Genomic DNA, 6,000 nt, shown 5'->3' with positions numbered 1-6,000 from the left:
CTGTGCTGGAGCTGCCGAGCACCACAACCCCAGCACAGCAGCCAGTCCTTATCCCAGCAAAGGTATTTCCATCCATCCACCCACTCTCCAGCGGCACGGGGAAGCCGTGGGAGGGACAGAATTTGAAGAAATGAGCGTTCAGCAGCAGCCCTGGGACAGAAAGGCAAGAGGAAAACCACCCAACGCAGCCATGCTTCCCTTCTCCCTGCCTCACCTCCCGCTCACACGCTGCGCTGTGCAGGGGCAGTTCTTCCCCCAATTGCAATGTGGGGCCAAAGCCGGGAGGGAAGGGTGGGGGTGGGGGGGTGGAAAGAAGGGGTTGGGAATCCGGGGGTTCTCCAGCAGCCCTAACGCACTGAACTGAGAGCAGTCCACGGGAGGCTTTCCCAAAGGGAACCCCCCCCCCCCACTCCACGATCCGCCGTGCAGGACGATGGTCCCCGACCCAGGCAGGGACGCAGCAGCGAGGTGGCAGCGCTCAGTACCCGCAGCAGCCGGGCACTGCTCGCGCACTGGGGGTCGGTCCCCCCCGGCAGCGGAAGGGCAGCGAGGCCACGGGGTTTCACGCAGCGCCGGGCACTCCCTTCCCCCTTCACCGGGCTGGGCCGGGCCGGACAAAGCGCAGAACAGCGGAGCTCGGCCGTGCCCGGCGGCGGCACCGCGGTGAAAGTCCCGTTTTTCGGCGAGCAAGGAGAGAAAGGATGAAACGGAGTGGGGGGGGGGGGGGGGAGAGGGGGACGGAGGGGGGAGGGGAAGGGCGGGTGGGGGAGAAAGGGGAGGAATAAAAGGCAACGGGGGAGGGAGCGGTGGGAAGGGACGCGGGGAACTGCTTTCCGCGCGGGGAAGTTGGAGGAGCAGCTTACCGCGGCCGGGCAGGTAGCGGGATCGGTCCGCTGGAGGATCCGGGGCCGCGGCGGCGAGAGGAGCCGGGGCCGCCACAGCAGCGCGGGGCCGCTCCCCTTCCCTTGGCTGCTGGCAACAGGAAAAAAAAAAAAAAAGGAGAAAAAGAGAAAGAAAGAAAGAAAAAAGCAATAATAACAATTTGCCAGGAAATAAAACAAAAAAGAAAAAAAAAAGCGAAAGCGAAATGAGGCGAAATAGCGCGAAGCGGCAGCGCTGCTCCGGCCGTGCGGGCGGGTCCCCAGCGCTGTGCCCGCAGCCCGCCGAGCTCCGCGCCCGCTCCACCGCACTGCCCGTGGCCGCTCGAGGGGGAGGAAAAAAGAAAAAAAAAAAAGAATAATTTAGAAAAAAAAATAAACCACAAAAAGAAAAAAAAAGAAAAAGAAAAGAAACCACCCAACAAAAACCAAGAAGCGGAGAAACCGAGCCCCGACCGCTGCCTGGAAGCGGAGTAAAAAGGCTCCAATAAATCCCGGGTTGAAAAGAAGGGAAAAGTCACCTCCCCGAGGAAATCAGAAGCAGATTTCGAGCCATTTAATCACATGCAGGGAGGTGTGTGTGCGTGTGTGCGCCGCCCGCCGCGCCGCTGCCAGCCCTGCCTCCGCCCTCCCGCCGCCGCGGCCGCCCCGCCGGGAGAGCAGCGGGCCGGGAAGGGGCCGGCCGGGGGCTGGGAGCGGGCCGGGACGAGAAGGGAAGGAGGGGAAGGGAAGCAAAGGGCCGCCCCGTCGGGAGAGCCGGCCCCGTCGGGGCTCCCACCTGCCGCCCGGCCGCGCTGTCCCCCCCACACCCCCCCCCACCCCAACCGCCCCCACCCCGGAGCCGCGGCTCGCTCTCCGCTCTGTCCCCGCCGGCAGCGCGCTTCGCCCGACGTGCGCCCATCAGCGGGGTGCGCTCCTGCGAGGAAAGCAGCCCGTAATTATCCACTGCTTTCCACACCGAAAGCAATGAGGGATTTACCCGGAGAGGAGCAGCCTCCCCTTCCTTACAGGATCGGCTCCTTCCCGTGATGCCGGGGCTCTTTACGTGTTGCCGCACCGGCACTTGGCCCGCGGTGCTTGGGCAGGAGGGAGGTGGGACGCGGGCACCTCCTCTGGCACGGGCTGCCCAGCACGGCGGCCCCAGGCCCCCCCAGCAGCCCCCTGCCCCCCGCCATCCCGGGCCACCTGCGTTCCAGCTGACTCCAGGAGGGCCGGGTGTGTGTGTGTGTGTGCGTGTGTGTGGTGGGGGGTGAAAAACTAATTTAATCAGCATTTGTGTGAGGCGGTGGAGGGGAGCAGAAAACCCGGATCTGGATCCCCTTGCTCCCTGAGCCCACTGAGGCTGGGCTCACGGCAGCGTGGTCGCCAGGCTCATCCTCCCCTCCCCCCTCTCCCCACACGTCCCACCCACGGGTGCTGCTGCAACGAACACGAGGACCGAGGAGAGCACCGGAGAAGGGCAAGGTGCCAGAGCGGTGCTGGAGCTGCCCACCCGCTGCATGCAGGGCAAGGACCACCTGCGCCAGGCCCCAGCCCGCATCACCCGCTCCCGGAGGAGCCGGTTAGCCACATCCTGTTGCTCCGGGGAAGCAGGTTGCAGGGGAGGGGTCTCCCCCGCCGGGCTGGCAGATGCTGGAGGAGGAGACCCCAGCTGGCCGCAAGGCCCAGGGGAAAGGCTGTTTGCAGCTTGCAGCCTTGTAGCACAAAATGTATTTCCCAAGCAGCGGGCACAGGGATAAACAAGGGCAAAGCCACCAAGTGACAGCGAAGAGGAGAAGTAGGAGATGGACAGGGGATCCTCGGGGCTCCTGAAGTCGGGTGATGCAGGTGTGTTGTGCTGGGATTTGGGCAGCCAGGAGGCTGCAAGCTGCAAAGCCCCAGCAGTGCAGTGCAGATACCAGAGGGGGAGGCAAACGCAGGGTCGGTGCTCTTGTGTGTGAGCCAGATGTGAGTGTGGTGCAGAAGGAGTTTGTCAAGGAAGTGCAAGACTTTGTGCAAGGGCCTGGAAGCACAGTGGGATGACTGAGGAAAAAGGGGCAGAAGGGAGTACAGCTCCAAGACACAAAGCTGGAGTTATCCCAGCAGCTGATCTGAAGGCATTTTCCCCACCAGAAAACATAAGAACTATCACAAACGTGAGCCACGATGCCTGGCCTGGCTGATGCAGCGTGGTGCTGAGAAAGGATGGGTCACCTCCATTGAGTTTTCACACTCAATGAATAGCATCGACTCCATTGTCCTGGGACCCACAAATGACACATGAGAGAGGCTGGCCTCTGTGTGGGAAGTTCTGGAGCTGGTGTGCACAAACCTCACACCAGCAAAAGACCAGATGAAAGAATCAGAAGCTGGTTCCCAATTTCCAGTGCTTCCTACACGTTCCCTCTTTCCGGGAGTAGACGAGCTCAAGAGAAAAATGTGAATCTGAGCTTGGAACATTGGGTGCTGAGGAGGGCAGCAGGGGCTGGACCCTTGCTGCAGTGGGAGCCAGATTGCTGAGACCCTGCTGGGTGCTGGTGTTTGTCTGTCCCTTGGCATGGGGGTACCCAACAGCCCAGCGCTGCTCAGTCATCACACAGCCCCAGGCTGTGGGAAGGGGGGCTGGGAGGGGGAAGTTGGTTCATGCCGTTTCTGTCACCCTGATGCCCGCGGGGAGCTCGGCCCATCACACCCACTGCTCCCCGTGTGCACATCTGCTCCTCTCCTTGTGCCACCCTGGCAGAACGTGAAGGAGACAGCTGGTGCCAGGCAGGCTCCCCACTCAGCAATGAGGACACGGACACACACGCCACTCGGAGCAACGCCTGCAGCTCGGGCACAGCTCGGGACAGGCGTCCCGCAGGCTCCGCATGTAGCCCGGGGGTGGGCATCCCGGGGCTCCCCCAGCTGCCGGTTCCCTTCCCGGGCCCCGCCGGCAGCGCTGGGGCCGCAGTCCCGCACCGAGAGCCGCGCCGACGGTTCCCGGCGCTGCGCGGAGCTCGCTCGCCCTCTGCTGGTCCCGCATCCCCCGAGAAGCGTTGCGGGGCGGAGTGGGGGAGAAGGAGGCGCGAGGGAAGCGCTCCGTGCGGTGCGGGATGGGGCCCTGCCGCCCCTTTCCCTCCTTTCCCGAGAGCTCCCTTCATCTCTTCCGAAGAAGGGGTTTGATGTCAGATTGGAGGACTCGTCTTGCCGCTGCTCCCAGCGGGCTGGTGTCTCAGTGAGTGGGAGAAGAGCATCCAACCTGAGCCACCAGGTTGTCCTCAGAGCGATTCCACGGTTCCCGTGTTTCCTTTCTCTCTGTGCCGTGTACTCTCTGAAGGATGCCGTGCCCTTCACCCGCCTCCCCCTTGCCAGGCTGCCGTTCTCCTGGCACACACAGCTCCCTGCCATGCTGTGCTCAGAGCCTGTCCCCACACCTGGTCTCTTCTGTGAGCAGCTCATCCCTGCAGTCCCCGGGCAATGAAGCGTGGCACCGCAGAGAGCTCTGCAGAGGGGAACGTGCCTTTGCATCTGCCCTCCCAGGGGAGCGCTGAGCTGCTGGGGCCCAGCTCTCATTTACACACAAGCTGTTTGCTGTTGACATAAACAGCCATTTTCAAGCATGAGCAGAAGTGAGAATCAGACCCCGTTGGGGACAGGGATTGTTGGTTGAAAAATGTGTGATGAACGTGGCTTGAGGAAAAAAAAAGAAAGAAACAAGGTGTGACATCATTGCTGCAGAACGATGCTTTGTGGATTTTTCCCCTTCCCACCCAGCTCAGAGGGTGAGGTATGTGAGAACAAGCCCAGGTCAGGCATCCTGCAGACTGCAGCAGGAGAAGGGTGCTGGGGACAGGACAGACATGCAGAGATGTGTGAGCAGTGCCCCGTAATCCCCTCCATTTCCCAACACCCACAGCTCTGCAGCTCTTTCAGTGCCGTGTGATTTGTGCCTGCTCTCGCCCTGTGGACCCATGTGTCCCTGCTTGCACTGCCAGCTGTGGGAGGACGTGTGCTGGGTCGTGCTGAAGGTGGTGACCTGTCCTGCTCAGCCTCCAGTCCAAGGCTTGGCGAGAAACAGTGTGGATCAGCAGCAAGGGCAAAGATTTATTTGTATGCCTCATTCCTTCTCTCTGCAGCTGCAAGCCGCGAGCCTGGACCTTTCCAGCCGAGCCCAGGCTCATTCCCAACTCACCTGGGTGAGCGGTGCGGGCGGTGCGAGGCCGGATCCGGCCCCGGCGCTGCCAGGAGATGGAGCCGTCTGACCGCCGTCGGCTCCGTGCTGCCTCCCCGGTCCCTCTGCCCGCACGGTGCTACCGCTGCTCCCCCGCTGCCCGAGTCCCCGGGACCTCTGCTCTAAGCAAGGGGCAGAGCTGGGAGCTCCGTGTGTGGGGCTGCGTGGGTACAGAGAAAGGGCTGCTCCTGGAGGACACCTCACCGAGCTGCAAGGGAAGAGTGTTTCTTTCTGGAGGCCCAAAAACCATCCACAGTCCTGGAGTGGTCAGTAAACCTCAGCATTAGCATGAAAAGCAACAGCTCTCTGAATTAATTTCATCATCTCCAGGGGCTGGGGACACTCCCTGTCGCCTCCAAGCAGTGCCCACCAGCCCCAGGTCTGCGGGAGCAGGGCGACGTCCCCCTGTCTTGTGCACTGTTGGCACCTGAGTTGTGCTGGCTGGGGAATGGGTGTCTGACACAGACAGTGGCTGCAGGCACTGCTCCTCATGCTGCAGGGACATTCCCAGGGGTCCCACTGCAGACACCCCCACAGAAGCTGCACTGCCCGGTGCTGCTGGCACCTGAACCTGAGGGATGGAGCCGTCCTATGTGAGCAGGGAGCAGCTCACGCGGGACTCTGCCACAGCCAGGGCTGAGCTTCAGTTCAGTTTGCTCCAACCTTCAGTGTTGGGCAGGCTGAGGTTGGGATTCCAGTGACCCTCAAGCACTCGGGCCGTGGCTCTGCTGCTCAGCAGACACAGTGTGGCACTGCCACTGTGTGGCATTGTGGAGAGGGCAGCTCATGTTCCAAAGCATCACGGATGGTGGCCTCTCCACTGCTGCCTCGGTGGCTACAGAGTCTACATGGCTCTGAGCGGCAGTATGATGTCAACAAATCCCTGGGTGTTGAAGTGCTGGTGGGATCAAAGTGCCTGCTTCCTCAGCC

This window comes from Cyrtonyx montezumae, unplaced genomic scaffold (assembly GCF_038088225.1).
Source record: "Cyrtonyx montezumae isolate F1298 unplaced genomic scaffold, pur_monq_1.0 scaffold_16, whole genome shotgun sequence".
Lineage (NCBI taxonomy): Eukaryota > Metazoa > Chordata > Aves > Galliformes > Odontophoridae > Cyrtonyx > Cyrtonyx montezumae.
The sequence above is the reverse complement of the archived record's forward strand: the minus strand, read 5'-3'. Positions refer to the sequence as shown.